The 19,014-nt window shown below is 38.9% G+C and overlaps 1 protein-coding gene across 1 annotated transcript in view; it reads right to left on the minus strand.

The window, feature by feature from the left end:
* The window catches only part of CHCHD3 (coiled-coil-helix-coiled-coil-helix domain containing 3), a 286,257-nt gene that overhangs the window by 243,937 nt on the left and 23,306 nt on the right, over nt 1-19,014 (minus strand). The window lies entirely within an intron of this gene.

Below are 19,014 nucleotides of genomic sequence, written 5' to 3' on the forward strand. Positions count from 1 at the left end.
ATGTAGGAAGTGAAATACCAGTCATGTGCTAGCCATTAATTACTTCCTACACATCATCATATTACCCTTGTTAGTGAGGAGAGAGAAAAAAAATGATTCTATAGTGTAAGAAATACAAATATATATTTATTCCTTACACTATATTCCTCCCCTACCACACCCCCTCACCCCCCAAAGAAACGAAAGGAAAGGGTTAAAAAAATAAAAAGTACAGCGTGAGGATATCTAGCGTCATGCAACCAAAAGTCGCTTTGCAAGCAGGAAGAGCCTCTAGTGGCTGTCTGAAATCTTACTTAGGGGGGCAGGGACATTGCACCAAGACCATTTCCATGAGCTGAAGTGGTTTGGGTACCTATAGTGTCCCATTGAAAGTACTGGAGTAGAAAATGTAAATTATGTAAATGATATAATCAGAGCAAGGTATTTTAAAATTAAAAAAGCAAATGGTCCAGCACTCCTCAGCAATAAACTCCCTGTATTCTGCACTCAACAAGAGCAACGTTTCAACTCAATGATAAGGTATTGATCAAGATTTAAAAAAAAAAAAAAAAAAATTCCACAACAAAGGAAATCTATACTTGCTGGGGAGTGTTTGATCATTCGGTTGTGGGAATGAACCAGTCTCATGGACAACCTCTTGAAAGCTCAGAGGTGACTGCTGTCCCGCATCATTAGTTACTAAAGAAGGTTGTAACAGATCACCTGGCACCCCGACTGGGTACCTCCGTTGAAGGATGCTCTTAGCGCTTCCTGAGGACTCCAAGCACTCCAGCAGACACCATAAACACTGTAGACACATTCAGGTAGCAAAACAGGAACAAGCTCTTATAGGAGCTTAGTGATTATAGCAAGAGAGTATGACGAGCATAGCAAACCCTTGTAGCAGATTCCCCCAATAAGAGACAGGACTCTAAATTGAGGGTGAAGTAGAACTGTTTAAATAAGCATCAAAGGTCTTTTATGCAAGTTCTTATACAAAGTTGCCACCCACATGGTCTTGTGGAACAGCCAATCAAATACATTATAATATAGTCAAACACTCCCAGTTAGGACACACAAACCCTCCCCTCTGCCTGTGATATAATTACTGTACACAATGGGTTGACTTAATTATCACAGGCAGGAAAATATACAGTTTCATACAATATTCATAACTCCTAAAATATACATGCAATCTACATATTCTAAATCAGCATACTCCAAATACAAACATACTCAAAAATCAGACAATTCCCTCCAGTGGTTTAAAAGTTAGGTGGAAGTCCTTTTTGACCGACCTATCCTGGAGATAATTGGCTTAAGTAAGAAAATATCACTAAGTCACAACTGCAACAAAACTCATTAAAATACATAACTAGTATTCTATAGAACTGGTCTGGCAGTGTGCCTGTCACTGGTGTATCATATCTTATGTATGGTTGCCCATATGCAGCAAGGACCAGCCCTGAGGAACATTGACACACACACACATATATATATATATATATATATATCTCCATTACAAAATAATACACAAACAGACATTAAAAATTCTCAGAAAAGACAATGTCTTACATTGTCCGAGTAAAGGGACAGCATCTATGCACCATACCACTACATTAAGATGCAGTAGTTTTTGTGTTTAGATTGTTTTTTGGCAATGAATAATGGATGAAATTAATAAAACACTAGTATTCGGGTCTGTGGTTTTATCCCCCTGTTTATCACAACTTGTTATAGGATGCTGAATGAAATTCTATTTAAGAACTTACAAAAATCTGCAATTGTTCTGAGGGGGGAAATCACACACTATAGGGATGTAGTTATGAATAGAAATTGTTTTTTGTTTTGTTTTTTTTAGGAATTTAATTAATAAACAAATGCACAACATTTGCAGGATGAGATGTAGTTTGGTATAAAAAAAAAAATATATAAATACACCAAAATTGTAAAAATGGAAAAGAAATGTGGCTATTTGAAAGAATATAAAAAATTTAAAACTAAATACAGGAAACTTTACAGCAACTAAAGATCAATAATCACGGTGACGAAAATTATAACAAATATATAAAAAAAATAAAAAGAGCTATAATTAGTTTATTAAATGAAAATATAAAACTTAGATTTAATAAAATTACCCTCCTGGTAATACTTGTACCAAACATAAAACTGAGTGTCATAAACCGTGAATATTAAAAAGTGTAAAAAAAAAAAAGTCAATACAGTAATAACCAGAGTGAGGAGACCAGAAATTTTTAGTCCAGATCCAAAATTAAAGTTTCAAAGAGGGGGCGTGGCTGCGACACTGAAGGCAGCAGACAAATGTCAGCTGACCTCCCTCTGCTGGCACTAAATATACTGTGCTCTGAGTGGTTATAGCCTCAGATTTTGCCCAGGCTCGGGCTCAACTCACCAGAGAGGCATGGGGAAGAAAGATAAAGAGCTGAAAACCCTTGCAGGAGAGGGGTACTGCGACATCAGCAACCTCCTGCAAACATGGCCTCCTGCAAAAGCAGAACACTGCGGCAGCTTGAGGAGATGCAGCTCCAGTTCCTACATAATCTTTGCCGATCCACCTTGGACTTACACCTTGTTGGTCCTTCCAACAATTCACAAAGACTCTACACTCGGCTATCATCAAGTACAAGTGGGGTCCCTCTCGTGCCCTTAGAATTTGATGAGACAGCCACACTCACCAACTTACCACTTCGAGACTTGGTTCTTACTTAATCATTTGCCACCACAGCTGGTCCGAGCCGATCCTTGGGTGCGTCTAAAGTTGTCTCCTTTACCGTCAGTACCGATGTCGCAATCGGCTAAGGAAAGATGGAGTCTCGGCGGTTCATGCTGAGATGGACTGAACCTTTAACTAGTCTCATTTATTTAATGTACTTCCTTTAGAGAGTGTTTATTTTATGCAGTTGAATTTGTATTATTGCTCCCATGATATGACATGACCCAATGCCAGTGCATTTCACTTGCCGACCCCCCTCCCAGCACTCAGGGGTCATTGAGCAGAACATATGGGACGTATACCCCGCTAATTTGAATCCTTACATTTCATACCTGGGCTCTCTACCCTGAATACACAGGGTTATGTTTTCGATTGCTCATAGATACATTGCCCACTCCCTTACGTATTATACCAAAGCATTAGTATGAAAAGTGATTCCCTCAAATTTATGTATGTTTCGAATAGTTTATTTTGTTGACTCCATGGACACCAGGGTTCAGTGGTTGTTTTTTTTTTTTTTCTTCCTAGGACACAGCTGCTTAATTCCGTGCCCAGTTAGGCTAACATTACTTGTTTCCCTTTTACATATAGAACTAGGCACAACTCCTCAATTGCTCTATTTATATATAGGTCTATTACATGTATTATAGAAAGTATTGTTTCTCAAACAAAATGAAGAAAAAAATAAAGTTCCAAAGAACCTGAGTTTCCAGCACATGTTCTTAAGCTCCTCCAAGTAAGTTGAGGCCATAGAATAAAAAAAAAAAAAAAAAACACACACAACCCCATGTCTAAGAAATCCAGCAAGGGTGTAAAGTGCCACAAACAGCAAGTGACTGAACTTTTTCAAGACGCACCTTTGCAACTCCCTGCCACGGGTGCTTAAATAGGCGCCCAGTCGGCATTAATTACATTCATAGCAAATCTGAAGGCAACAGAGTTTAATTCCCTAATTAGTACCCAGCAATTCACTACATTATTTTCAAATTATTTTTATTAATTTGTTTAATTAAAAAACACATAATGTGATTTTAAAACCATATAATTGCCTACATTCTGTGGTGAATTCTGTGTATTAAAATATGCATTCATACATAATTGATCAAACCAGTTTACCACATAAAAATCTTTTATTTTTGCATAAAATGACAAATCAATGGCAATTGAATAGTGCTACACATAAAAATTACTATTTTTTTTTCTTTTTAAATAATAAATGCATGTATATATATTTAAATCTTTGGGAAAAATACATTACCTTATTAAAATAAGCCCAATTATCTGAACAATAGTTTGCATGGGGAAAAAAACTATACCAGTACATGACAGAGTCTTGATGTGTTCTACCAAATCTCATAGCTACACTGGGCTAGTTGAAAATCTAGAACAAATTTATTTTGTCAGCCACTGTGTTCCAGTGATTGCTTTAGGGTATCTGTTCAGATCTGTTGGGCCTTCCCCAGCTATCACCAAGTTTAAGATCTTCCTGTAGCAAATACAGATTACAAATCCATCCATATTTAGAAGATACACATAGAAGAAGAATTTTGTAGTTCTCATTTTATGCATTCATTCACAAATTAAGTCCTAAACATAGGACAGGGGTCCTGAAGCCCTTTTATGACAACACCATCTGCTAGAAAACAGTCCCTGGCTGGGCTATAGCAGCAGTGCAGACATAAAAATTAATGAAGATGTCAGAATGGGACGTCTTAACAGCACACTAATAATCATAAATATTGAGTCAGAAAACACAGTTGCAAACAGTATGCCAACCTGCAGCACTAACAGCATCACGCCAAGAGTTTATTATTTGCCTTTTATTGCTCCTTCAGGATTAATCTGCTTCTTTATTTCATTCCAATTTGAGACGCATAATATGCAAATAATCTCTACTTTATTGCGTGCCACCTAATAAGGACCGCAGGATGTGTCACTGCTGGATATTGCGCGCTACTGGAAGACAAAGCACGTTTATGAATTCCACATGAGTGAAAAGAAATATATGAGGTTTTGGATCTAGATAAGGGCTATCAGTGACAGCTATTTCATCGTCTAGTCCAGGAAAACACAAATCTCCCCCAGCCAAGACTTTGCAAAAGAATAAAAAGAAACTGTTTATTGCAGACTTTATTGCTAGGCACTGTACACGTTGAGTGCTCCTTTGTGGAGATATACTCAGGGCTCCTTATCTTGATATGGTTTATGATTTCACAACAAAGCTTCAATAATGCAGGCTGCGACTGTGTGCTCACAAATACGAGTAGATTTTGCCTTTACAAAAGGAATGTGTCACTTGAACAACACCACATTCAATAAAAAATGTTAGATAGTTAAAAACTGTACACTGTTCTATAACATCCGTGATAAAATGTGTCTATGTTAAGAGGGAAATCACAAATGAGAATTTTATGGATTCTAGGATAGTTTCTTTGTCTTCAATTCAAGTTAGTGTTCCCAGGCCTGTGTGTAAAATAAAAAAAAATAAAAAATCACACCCCCAAGTCATGTCACATGATTTAAAGTGCAGAGTGAGTGTGCCTACACTGTGCAAAATTACTAGCATTGTCGGATATGCAAAGTTATTCGTGATATAATCCAGTTGCATGCTGAAAAGAATATTCTGACGAATGTGAACGTGCCAATGCTCAAACAATAATAAAGAAGTAGATTTTAAATAGTTTTGAAATGTGTGGTTCTGTTCTGTGCAGTTCCATCATTGCAGTCAGTATAAAATGTATATAAAATGGAGAAGTAATCCGTAATTCATTCATTTACTTTTCATCATATTTAAGTTTTTGGGGAATAACTTTTTTTTTTCCCCTTAACCCCTTAAGGACCAAACTTCTGGAATAAAAGGGAATCATGACATGTCACACATGTCATGTGTCCTTAAGGGGTTAAACAAAATGTAACTGCTCAAATAAGTGGATTTAATAAAATTTATTTTCCAGAGTGGCCAGAACGTTTTGCTTATGCGTTCACATATTGCAAATCTAAAATCCAGGCTTGTCAGATAAATGTATGATCCTCTCACAATGGAGGACAAAGATGGGATTACTGCATTACATTAAATTAAAAGGTCAGTCTAAGCAGTTTGTTCTTGAGGTTGAGGCTGACATTTTCTCCAGTAAACCCCCCTTTAGCCTTCATGGTAGTTCTACACATATCATGACCCCTTTACATTAACCTACCTTAGTAACCCTTCTACATTCAAATATTAAATACACAGATATTTTTACTTGTGCTTTTATCCCTCATCCACAATAGTATTGGCACAATAATTACTACCATTAATATAAATGACATGTTAGAATTTGGAGAAATATGGAGTGCCATAGGTCTAATTTCCTTTGTTTCCCCTAGGTTTACTACGTCATCGTACTGTTCTCTTAACACAGTTTTCATATTACACTTAACTTGTATTTTTTTATAATACAATATAGATTTATTCCTGAACAGAAAATCCACCATTCCAGAAGAAGTGTGAGCTAAATAAATGGAAATGTGTTGTTATGATGGGTTTCTATTAAACAGCTTTGACATGGTTTGGTTATTGAGAGCTTTGATTAGAAAAATGCCCTACTGGATATGTATGCATTGGGACATTTAACGTAGATCCGAAGGATCAATGCTATGTTTTAGGACTGAGTAAGCTTTGATAATAGCAATCTGCATTAGACTGTAGTAAAAGCAGGTGGCGCTGCTCTGTAACAAGAAACCATGAAGCCAATTGCAGTTATACAGTTGTGAAAATGACAAAAAGGCAGGGCCAGTGAAAGGATTTCTGCCGCCCTAGTCAAAGATCCATTTTGTGTGCCAAAGCTTAGTGAATGCACTAACTATAATGAAAATGTAAAACTAGTTTTACTTACCTTCCAGGACCTGGCTGTGGAGGAGTAGCAGGATTGCTAGCACGCATGTGCAGCACAGGATCCAGCTGATTACCCTCCCCGGAAGTGACGAGGGTAGGGGATTTTCACGAGGTTGGGGAATTTGATAGAACACCACCCCCTCATTTCACTCACTCACTGGCAGACACACAGAAACGCACTGACAGACATACACTCCCTGACATACATATACACACAGACAGACACACACACACACTCACTGACACACAGACTCAGACATCCAGTCTCCCTAACTCCCTGGGGTCCAGCTCCTCACTCCGCCAGTGCACCATTTAGTAAGCCAGGGCCGGAATGACCTCATATAAATATGATCAAAAGCCTTAAATAACGAATTTATTTAAAAAAAAAAAAAAAAGTATACGACAGGGCACCCTATCCCCCAACCCTCTTATGCCTGTACCCCACCCCAAACCCAAGACTAAACAATAACAGAAGTCGATAAAAAGGAAGTAAATGTTTACTTGCTAACAATGTATACAGACACTATCGTATTCTGTACCCCCCACTCCAAGCAACAAAACCTTCCCAAAAACTTCCAAAAATAAAGAATAAAAAAAAAAAAAATTGTTTCTAACATGCAGGTGATTATGTGGCACGTAAAAAAAAAACAAAAATACAAAAAAGGCACCTGCCACTAAATATGAAGATCAAGAGTCCTCATCTATCTACAAGGCATAATAATGGAAGGAACTTGCAATTAGGCAGTTTTAAAACCCATCTACAGCTAAAAATAAAAATAAAACAAAAAGGAAGCTCTAATTTTTGGCAAGACCTAAAATTTACAGGGACACATCTCTAACACACACATAACTACAGACAATTTGAAAACAAAATTATCTTATCTCATTACAGGTTCCACATGTCAAGCAGTTTTCTTTAAAATTTTTATTGTAATGTCAATTTTGTAAAAACGTAGCACATGACTGATGAAAAAGTGCACTGTCAATATTACAATTTCATCTGTAAACGTGAAATGCCATGGCCAGAAATACCAACATCCAATTTCCAAGACCACCACTTCTACACCATAAGAATACAATTACAAAAGAAGGGAAATAAATAAAAAGCCGTGGCGTGAATTTCTGTATTGTAAAGTTCAAATCTGGAAGTAAAGGATTAACATCAGAGAACCATTGTAAAATGTATTCTCTCTACTTAGACGAAAAAAAACTTTGAAATTAAAATCTGTGATCACCCAGGCTACTTCAACTCAATGAAGTGGTCTGAGTGCAGTGGTTCTGTCAAACACCCCACTTGTGACTGCCTTGCAGTTAGTCACTTGAAGTGCTTCCGAGTTAAGTAACTTGGTCACATGATGCTGTAGCTCATAGAAAAGCACGAAATGCAATGCTTTCCTATGAGAAGCATTAGAAACTTTGCATAACCCCAGCATTTGAAGCAGTTGCCCCCCACCCCTCACCTACCAGAATAGCTAAAAACAAACTGCCTTTACATATTACCAATGTCAATGTATTTCACAATATGGCGTCCTTCATTGGTTGAGTATCAATTTCAGTGTACAGGGGCAGGGAACTGCACAGATTTTTTTTTGATTTTTTTTTTTTAATAATAATAATAATCAGCAGGTAAATTACCAGCAAAGAGGCATATTAAAGAAAATGTATCTTAGAAAAGCCCTCAAATCGGTCAACAAGCAATGATGCAGTTATATTTTAACCCCTTAAGGACCAAACTTCTGGAATAAAAGGGAATCATGACATGTCGCACGTCATGTGCCCTAAGAGTTTCGACTGCCTTCAGTTTTTTGAGGAAAGTTTAGTGTCTGCATGCAGAGGGTGGAGACAATGAATTGCAGTGTTGCACACTGAGCAGCACTGCCCAAGAAAGCACCTCTAGAAGCCATCAATGTAAAGTTATCACTAGGCTGTAATGTAAACACTGCATTTTCTCTGACAGAGTTTACTGCAAAAAGTGTGAAGGCAATGAGTCTACTCACCAGAACAAATACAATAAGCTGTAGTTCTGGTGACTATAGTGTCACTGTAAGCTCATGAGGCTCTCCAAAACACATATCAATATCACGATTTCAGTTTACAATGCATAGACTAGGAAACTAAATGTTTCCATTGAGGTAGACAGACTTTATAAAGTGGTTACAAACATTAAATAATTTATAACCTCCAAAAATACAAATTTCGAAGAATTCAGTAACATCCATTAAAAGGACCACTTATAGGCACCCAGACCACTCCAGCTCAATTAAGTGGTCTGGTTGCCAGGTCCCTCTAGTTTTAACCCTGCAGCTGTAAACATAGTGTTTCACTGAGGGTTAATCCAGCCTCTAGTGGCTGTCTCACTGACAGCTGCTAGAGGCGCTTCCGCGATTCTCACTGTGAAAATCACAGTGAGAAGATGCTGGACGTCCACAGGAAAGCATGCGCATTCGGAGCTGACGTCGGCAGAGGGAGGAGAGTTCCCCAGCACCGAGGAGCCTGGCGCTGGAGAAAGGCAAGTGGCTGAAGGGGTCGCTGAAGGTGGGGGACCGACCTAATGACTCTATAGTGCCAGGAAAACGAGTTTGTTTTCCTGGCACTATAGTGGTCCTTTAAAAAAGAATTATGAAGGCAGAAAACCTTTTCCACTAAACAGGCTCACATGCCTGTAAATGCAACGTCAGTGCTTAGTACTTGGCCAGCTGTAAGATTCTTCTGAAATTAATACCCATGCATTTTCATTATCTTATTACTGCTGGTGTTTGGTCAGTTATTTTTCTTCTTTTTCCTTACTCTGCGAGTTTTTGTTCTTTTCCCAAAGGCCTGACATTCTGTCTATACTCATTGGAGACAGCGTACTCAAATCCAGATTGATGTATGATGTCACAACAATCACCCACTGGATGTGGTAACTTGCCTAGCATGCCAATAGTTCTAACTTAAACCTATTATTATTACTATACTCTATGAGGAGTTCAAGATCAGACAAGAAGATAAAGAATCAGAGTGAGGTCATGGGTGGGGGGAATGGATTTCGGCACTGGTAAAAAATTTAAACAATGTCCTTTTTTTTTTTCAATTTGTGTTTTATTAAAGTTTACACATTGTATACAACTGTGTTATATGAGTTGGACATATTAGTGTGAAGCAGCAAACGAGACATAACATTCTAAAGTAAAGTACTATAAAACATAAAATTAATGTCCTTTTAAATAAAAATAAATAAATAGAATAGAGTGAGTTATCTCAATAGTTAGGAGAACATTATCGCATTGGGAATACAGGTTTGTATTCCCAAAGCTGTAGTGTTCCTGTAAGTACAACAATTATTACAGTGCATATCTGCTGGTAAATAAGCCCAGGCTCTAACTGATACTGGTAGTACACATGCTGATGTGGTTGTATCCCCATCACCACTACCAAGGGAGTTCATGCTAATATGTTGAAAAGTATTTACATTTGAAAGACTCTGCTCTGAAAAAACACTTTGGCTGCAATTTTAGAGTCTGATCCACACATGTAATGATTAAATTAAGGGGACACTCCAGACCCCCCAAAGGCACCTTAGCTTGCTGAACAGATCTGTATGAGAAAAGTGAGCCCTATTTTTTTTTTAATTTTGGAAAAACTGCAGATTTCAACATAAATTGAAACTTTTATAAATTAACCTGGTTACACTCCCATGGCTTTTCAAGCAGACAACTTGGTCCTGTTATTTCCTGGTTTGGTTAGTGTATTTTCACTGAACTCAAGAGGCAACAATTGCTCAGAGCCCCTGCCTTGAAAAGACTTCTCATTGAGCTGCATTGGGAAGCCTGTGATTGAACAGTCACATAAAGTCTGGGAGGGGTTAGAAGAGGAGGGCTTACAAAGACTGTAGACACAGATTTGCAGTTTCTGCAGCTGGTTTTATAGATATAACTCCAATGGGAAAAAAATGCATGCAAGTTTTCATTTGGGGTATAAAACAGAAAAGGGGGATCAGCGCTCTATCTACACAAATACACAACAGAAAAGATAAAAAGGATAAAAAGTGTCAGCAAACCTAAAAATAGGGCTCCCTCACAAGCCCTTAAACAGAAATAATACAAACAAATACGGAAAAAGGTAGCGCCACTAAAAACAAGATAAATAAAAAACCAACAGGAAAAATAAACAGGGGATAAATAAAACCAAACAGGGGATAAGATTATAGATTATCTATCCTGGACTTTTGTTTTTATTTATCCCCTGTTTATTTTTCCTGTTCGTTTTTTATTTATCTTATTTGTTTTTAGTGGCGCTGCCTTCTTCCATATTTGTTGGTTTCATTTGCGGTATATCTACTAAACATTGATTATTTTGTAATTGGGCAGTGGTGTTAATGCAGAGGCAAACGGATGTGGACACCCACATTTGATTTCTAGTACAGGAGAACTTCCCTGAACATCTAAAACATTTCCCATGATTTCTAGAAAAGTGTTACCGTATATCAGATCATCAAAATAAACCCAGTTTATATAATGGCGGCTGTGGTTTTATTCATTTGAACACATAGAGGAAATGTAAAGGATATATGTTTAGATAATATCCCGAATGAGTGTTCTATGCACGACATTCAAACATATTCATTGAAGAAATTAGAGAAAATTTTAAAATGTAGAGAAAAAAAAAAAAAAAGGAATGTTATTAAGCCATAAAGATGGCCAAATATGCAAAGGGCACATTTTCATAAATGCTGTGAATAAGGCAGTACAGAAGGAGATCAAAATAATTACACATTCAGCATTCAAAGTGCAGATGTCTCTTGAATTTTGTGAGTGGTTGCCTTCTGTGTAGTTTAACTGAAGGACATATGGGGAATAAAAAGCAACAAAAAGCATTAAAGTGCACTGCCTGATGTGAGCTTGTGAAGGGCTCAGCAGCTGCAGGTATCAAACAATAAGGGAACACTTTGTAACAATGAGTATTTTGGAAGAGTCCTTAATAAGAGATCGTTGGTCCTTTGCGCTCCAAGAGACAACTCGCACAAAGACCAAAAACCTCTTCTTTGAGTAGAAACTATGGCATTTCCGTAGCCAGTGATAGATGGCCTCTCATGAGACTCTCCAACCAAATTGCAATCCTTATTAGCATTGGCAAAAAAGGCTCATCATTCCACAAATCATTCCAAATGGATTCCACAAAATGTAGGATATTTAATAGATCATTATCTATACTGTTTTTCATTTATCGTGAATTTCCTGCTTTTTCAATGTTACTATATACACAACACAAGGGAATACAACCTCTTGGTCTGTGTAGAGTATGTTTCATGTTAGAGGAGATAATGCAGCAGGTGAAAAAAAAAAAAGCACAAGTCACGATAAAAAGAAAATATAATAGTGGAAGGCCTGCACATGTAGATCAGTTTTCCCCCCCAAGATTAATAATGAAACATGCAATTAAAAGAAACACAAAGTGGCAAACCCGTTACAAAAAGTATTTATAATTTATGATTTTTATTTTAAAGAGCTTCTCCTGAGAGATGGTGTGTATATTTATTTCAAAGAACAATACGTTTGCAAATAGGCACAGACTTTATAGGTCTAAGATGAGACATGTATGTTTTTATATATACAAAGACACAAACACATATTTACACAGTTTATTAACCCCTTAAGACCGCAGCCAAATGTACAAGTTGTGAACGAAAAAAAATGTAAACAAAACCTGGCATTTGCGCTATATGTCTGTCCAACCGTAATTCACCTCTTTCATATTAAAAGCTCCCCCCTTAATATATATCATTTTATTCAGGGGAAACAGGGCTTTCATTTAATATCAAATATTTAGCTATGAAACATAATTTAATATGATAAAAATGGGAGAAAATACGATTTTATTTTATTTTTTTAGTTCTACATGACATTTTAACTGTCAATGTCATAATACTGTTTGCTTTTACTGCAATCAAATACACATATTTGTATTCAGCAAAGTCTCACGTGTAAAACAGTACCCCCTATGTACAGGTTTTATGGTGTTTTGGGAAGTTACAGGGTCAAATATAGCGTGTTACATTTGAAATTGAAATTCGCCAGATTGGTTACGTTGCCTTTGAGACTGTATAGTAGCCCAGGAAATAAATTTACACCCACAATGGCATACCATTTGCAATAGTAGACAACCCAAGGTATTGCAAATGGGGTATGTCCAGTCTTTTTTAGTAGCCATTTGGTCACAAGCACTGGCCAAAGTTAGCGTTAGTATTTGTTTGTGTGTGAAAAATGCAAAAAACGCCAATTTTGGCCAGTGTTTGTGACTAAGTGGCTACTAAAAAAGACTGGACATACCCCATTTGCAATACCTTGGGTTGTCTACTATTGCAAATAGTATGCCATCATAGGGGTAATTTTCATTCTTGGGCTACCATAGGGTCACAAAGGCAACGTAAGCAATCTGGCGAATTTTAATGTGAAAAAAATGAAACACAAGCCTTATATTTGACGCTGTAATTTTTGAAAACACCATAAAACCTGTACATGAGGGGTACTGTTGTACTCGGGATACTTCGCTGAACACAAATATTTGTGTTTCAAAACAGTAAAAAGTATTGCAGCAATAATATCGTCCGTGTAAGTGCTATTTGTGCGTGAAAAATGCAAAAAACGTCACTTTTACTGGCGATATCATCGTTGTAATACATTTTACTGTTTTGAAACACTAATATTTGTGTTCAGCGAGGTCTCCCGAGTAAAACAGTACCCCCCATGTACAGGTTTTATGGTGTCTTGGAAAGTTCTAGGGTTAAATATAGTGCTAGCAAATTAAATTAAATACTTTCGGCATGGGTTGTCAGGCAGGTCCCGCTAATTGTAATTAATTAGGATACCTAATTATGTAAAATTATTACATAAATATATGTGTAGAATTAATATATGTATATATATACACATATGTGTATATATACATATATAATTTTTTTAAATATTTTTATTTATATATAGGTATATATATCGTGATATATACGTATATATTTATGTATATAGATATATATATTATTTTGTTCTACATGTATTTTGATATAAATATATATATTAATATGACAATACAGTTAGAACGAAATAAAACACATCTATATTTTTTTATATTTTATTTTTAATTATTTTTTTACGTATTTACATATTTTTTTATATTATATATAAATATATATATAACAATAATTATATATATATATTTAATCAGTATCAGTCTACGTGTAATTTGATATTAATATTATATGTATATTAATATTAAAATACACCTAGACAGTGTATGTGTGTGTATGTATACGTGTATATATATACTTAGATCATATATATATATATATATATATATATATATATATATATGATCTAAGTATATATATATATATATATTTGTGCTCGGAATTTAAATACGTAATGGATAGTAACTGTGAGCAAAGTTGGTTGTGGTGTGCCGAAACCAACGTACGAGTGGGCCTGTAAATAAAAGAGGGCCCACCAAGGAGAATGTAATTATAACAGGGTGTAGGTGGGTGGGAACAATCAGCTGAAAGGCAGAGGTGAGTAGGGGCTGGGAGTTTAAGTAGGGGACTTACTCCTCCCACAAATTCAGGCCTCCACAAGTTCAGGCCTTTTAACTTGTGCTCGGAATTTAAATACGTAATGGATAGTAACTGTGAGCAAAGTTGGTTGTGGTGTGCCGAAACCAACGTACGAGTGGGCCTGTAAATAAAAGAGGGCAAAAAGATAAATTCGAGAAATACACACTTTATAGCATTTTTTACAAAACCAAGTTGCTGAAAGCTTGGCAAAGCTCTTTCTCCGGCTGTGGAATATATGCAGTATATATGGAGGATTTCCACCGCCCCAGTCTCTTGATGATATGGACCGGTGTGTTAGTGCTAGAGGCTGCTCCTATACGGAAGGAGTGCCTAGAGAATGCAATCGGGTTGTGTCCGAGCTTAGATAACAGAATTCTGATATGAACCATCAATTTTGCTGTGGTTAACGGGTGCCCTTGTAGTGTTAAGAGCGGAGAGTCCAGTAGGTGACCGTGCAGAGTTGACCGTAGGTGGTCTAGTACATTTACCGGACACCAGGCATTATCAGTAGGGAAGAGAGGAATTATAGTAGGGTGTAGTGACCGGTTGGTTTTAGTTGTAGGGATCGAAAGTTGGTAGTGATCCTCTATTTTAGTGAGGTGTGATATTTTAAGTCTTAGCTTCGTATCTCCTTGACAAATTACGGTGAACTCTCTAGGTCTGAGAAAACCGTAGAAAGCGAGATATAAAGCAGATTTGATCACCGTATTTGTGCCGATTTCGAATGGGGCTGTGTCAAGGAGATTGCTAAGTGACCTGAAGATAGGCCCATCTATAGGTAATCTAATGGTAGAGAGTGGAGGTGAAACCTTTGATATTCCTTTCAAAACCTTTTTGACGGGGTATGAAGACAGGAAAGGTGTGTTGTTAGGAAAAAAAGGTGAGGCTGTGGTGCTGGACCCCCGTGAGATATAGTTTAATGGTGTTGTGAGATAGTTTAAGGTGTAGGTGGAAAAAAGAGGCAAAAGCCACCATGGTTTGAATAGAGAAGTCACCTTGTAAACCAAACTCTGCTGTGAATTTATTAAATATATTAAGAGCCCTATTGTAAGTGATAGCCGTGTTTGGTGATAATGCTTGGTGAGTGAGTGCTCTAGCGTGGTTCAAGAGTGTGCTTAATCCAGGATTAGATCGTGGAACCGTGGTGTCCTGGATGGTTGTAGGTGAGCCGTTGGGAGTGCCTGAGAAAATGCCTGAAATTGAGAACGAGAAAGAGCGTCAGCGGCCGTGTTGTGAATACCGGGATGTGAAAACAAACTAAGTGAAACTGGCCGGATGCTGCCAACCAGGTCAGCTTGCGAATCAGCCGCATGATGGTCAGGGAAGATGATCGCCCTTTGTTCACGATTTCGCAAGCTGCCGAGTTATCAGAGTAGCATTTGACTGCCTTGCCAGACCAGAGATGACCCCAGGTGTGTGCGGCCGCCACAATGGGATACATTTCAAATAGTGCTGAGGTCTCTCTGAATCCTGGCAAGGCATCCGTATCAGTGGGCCAATGGCCCCTGAACCAGTGGTTCCCAAAAATGGCTGCAAAACCGGTATTGGCTGCTGCGTCTGTGTGGATGATGGGTGAAGAGGTGGAGAGAGGGGGAATAAACATGGAGATTCCATTCCAGTCCTTCAAAAAACTTCCCCCACATAGCTAAGTCAGCCTTGGCGTGGGGGTCCAAAGAAACTGTGCCAGAGTCCGGAACTCCGTGCAGCAGGCAAAGGAGTCTGGATATGAAAGACCTTCCCTGCGGAATGATGCGCATCGCAAAGTTCAGGGATCCGAGAAGGGACTGAAGTTATTTTCTAGTGCAAACATCATTCCGCAGGAACAAGTCAACTCCCCTCTCAAACGTGACAGTTTGTCGTGGGGGAGGCTAGCTCTGAGGTTAACAGAGTCCAGTTCTATCCCCAGAAAGGTCAATTTAGTTGTGGGGCCTATAGTTTTGGCTGTGGACAAAGGGACTCCAAGTGTGGAAAATAGTGCAGTAGTGCTTCTGATTGCTGTGGGTGAAGGTGACCCTGGCTCTATTAGTAAAAAGTCGTCGAGGTAGTGGATAACGGAGTGACACCTGGTGACGTTCAGAAGCAGCCAGCATAGTGACTCTGCGAAAATGTCGAACAATTTGGGGCTGCTTCGAGAACCAAAAGTGAGTCGTGTAGAGAAGTAATATTTCCCTCGCTATTTAACACCGTGTAAGTGCCAGAGTGAGGGGTGCATGGGTAGTAATTTAAACGCGTTTGTGATGTCCGTTTTGCTAAGCCAGGGTCGATTACCAGATGATATGATGGACTGTATGGCGTCGTCGATGGTTACGTACTGAAGTGAGAATTCGACTGCTGGAATGAGTGCGTTTATGCTTGGAACAAAAGAGGAGTGCGGTGCCGATAAATCAATAATTAGACGGTTTTTTTTTTGTTTGTTTGTTTTTTAGAATATTTGTGAATAGCAATACCAATGGGGTTAGTGCGCCAGGAGGAGAATGGTGAAGAGGTGAAGGGGCCGATCATGAAACCGTTGGTGATTTCAGAGGCAATGAGAATGTCTAAACGTGCTGACTGGAGATTAGGGCATTCTAGTGTACCTGGGGGAATGGCTACAATACCCGTGAGAAACCATTTAGTGAACCCTGTGGTGAGATAATCCACCAGATGATTAAGCCTGGGATCCCTTGTCTTGAGCACCACAGAGATATCACCGTAATTGAATGCCTTGTTCTCAAGTACATCCTGTGAGGCTATGAGCAAGGACACCAGACACACATCCTTCCCGTCTAGGATATCTTTCCTGATAGAGTCAGGGACGGAGTGTGCTGGTGACTCAAATGGTGTAATGGCTGTGCCCGGTGCTGGAGGGGGGAGTATAGGAGGGCATGTTGGTATAGTAGGTACAGCCGTGAAAGCGACTGGGACTACCGTGGTAGTACCTGGGGAGGAGATGGCGCTTTCCACCTTAGATAGCCTGCTATTGAGGGTCTGTAGATTGGCCAAGATCTCTGCCAGGGTATCCTGGGTGGCCGTGCTGTTGCTTGGTGGTTGTCCTTGAGAGCTAGTCCCTGGCCTGGGCTCGGGGGCTTGGTGAGTAAGTAGCCTATAAAGTTCAGCCTTCCTAGCTGTGGCCGGAAAGGGGATTCCCCTGAGCCTAAGCTCGGCCGTAATTTTGGGAATAGTCCATGCTCTCAAGGACGTGGGGGTTGAAAGAGTGAGTGATTCGCCTGGAGACCCGGGTCTGGTAGGCGTGAATGGAGTTTCTTCTGTTAATTCTTTGGTTGGAATAGGTTCTTGGGACATTCTAAAAGGAATGATTATGTGAAAGATATATTAGAAGGGGCGTAAGGTAAGTAGGCGGGGTATATGGAAGAACTGGACTGTAATGCTAGATGCCAAAGCGAAAAACTTAACTGTTGAATGTTTGGATAGGTGAGGCCCTGCTAATGCCAAGTGGCGGTGAGAGGCTCTACCTATGATTTGGCTTATGACGTAGTTGCCACAGACGTGGTGGCGGGATGTTGGCCTCTCGGTGACAGTAGAGAGAAATCAAAACGTGTGGCCGTGACAGGTGAGGCCCTGACTAGCGCCCTGTAGTAGGGCATGCGAGGCTTGTAACTATGATTTGGGCGTGGGGCCGTACCTCCGTGTTGAGGTGGGGGGGGATGGAAGGCCTCGCTGGGACGGGTTTTCTGATAAGGTTGCGCTAAGGCATTAGCCTAGACCCTGTAGCCAGTTCGATTGTATATTTAAGGATAAGGTGAGAGGACTGGAATGTTGTGTAGATACTAACCTTGACTTCTTGCGAATGGTATCTGGAACCTTCTGGTGGTAATAAGTGTGGTAAGTCTCGTCTTATGCTGTCCTTGAGGAAGAGTCCTGAGGCTTTAAGACAGATGTTGACGTATTTATGTGTATCGTGGTGGCGTATGATTTGAATTGGGAGTAGGTTGTTTGTTAGGGGCGCAACGTGAGATCCTGCATTGAGGGATCTGGAAGGTTTAAGTGTGTGACTGGGCTGAAATAGATATTTGTGAGAAGGCTGGATGAGGCCTTGGGGTGACGATTGGACGTATTTGGGTATAGACGTAAGTACCTGAAGGTATGGCTGAGTACCGGGTCAGGTTTTGGTGTTTTCCGGAGCCTGATGGCTGTATGACCGTATGTCTGAGTAGAAATAATAGTAAAGAATTAACGTACCGTGGGCGTAAGCCTGTGGAAAAGTAGTAATGAACTTGAGACCGTGATAGGTTTTATATGAGGTGTAGTAACAAACGAGTTGTGAACTATACCTTGGTTTGACATAAAGAAATTACGTTATGCGAAACGGTTTAACTGTGTAGAACCGGGGGAAGCCTAGAATAATACTGGAGCTAAGGGTTAACCGAAGAAAAATTCCATAGTTAACGACAGGTGTGGAGGTAAGTAATAAAACCCAATATGTAAACATTTTAGGCCTATAGCTTTATAATGCAAAGTGATAAAATACAATACCTGTTCCTGTAATAAAAGACCTTGAAATAAACAACTTTAGCGCAGAAAAAGCGAGAAACCGATGCAGTCTGTAAAGCCAAAAATATGTGACAGCGTGATTATATGGAAAATGAATAGTACAGACGTTTATGTGCCGGATATTGTGTTTATAAACAGTATTTATTAGTATATGTGACAAAATGAAGTGTTTAATAGGTAAATGTGTGTTGTGGCAAGGTCAGAGAGGCTTTCTATGTTAGTAATAGATTGGAGTGCTCTCTATTCCCAGCATGATGGGGTTAATTGGTGGGAGTCACCCCTTGAATGTTATATACCAGGTGAATGTAATTAACCAGCACTAGGGTTTTAAAAGGTTAGCCTCTGAAGACATCA

This window comes from Pelobates fuscus, chromosome 3 (genome assembly GCF_036172605.1).
Source record: "Pelobates fuscus isolate aPelFus1 chromosome 3, aPelFus1.pri, whole genome shotgun sequence".
In the NCBI taxonomy this organism is placed as follows: Eukaryota; Metazoa; Chordata; class Amphibia; order Anura; family Pelobatidae; genus Pelobates; species Pelobates fuscus.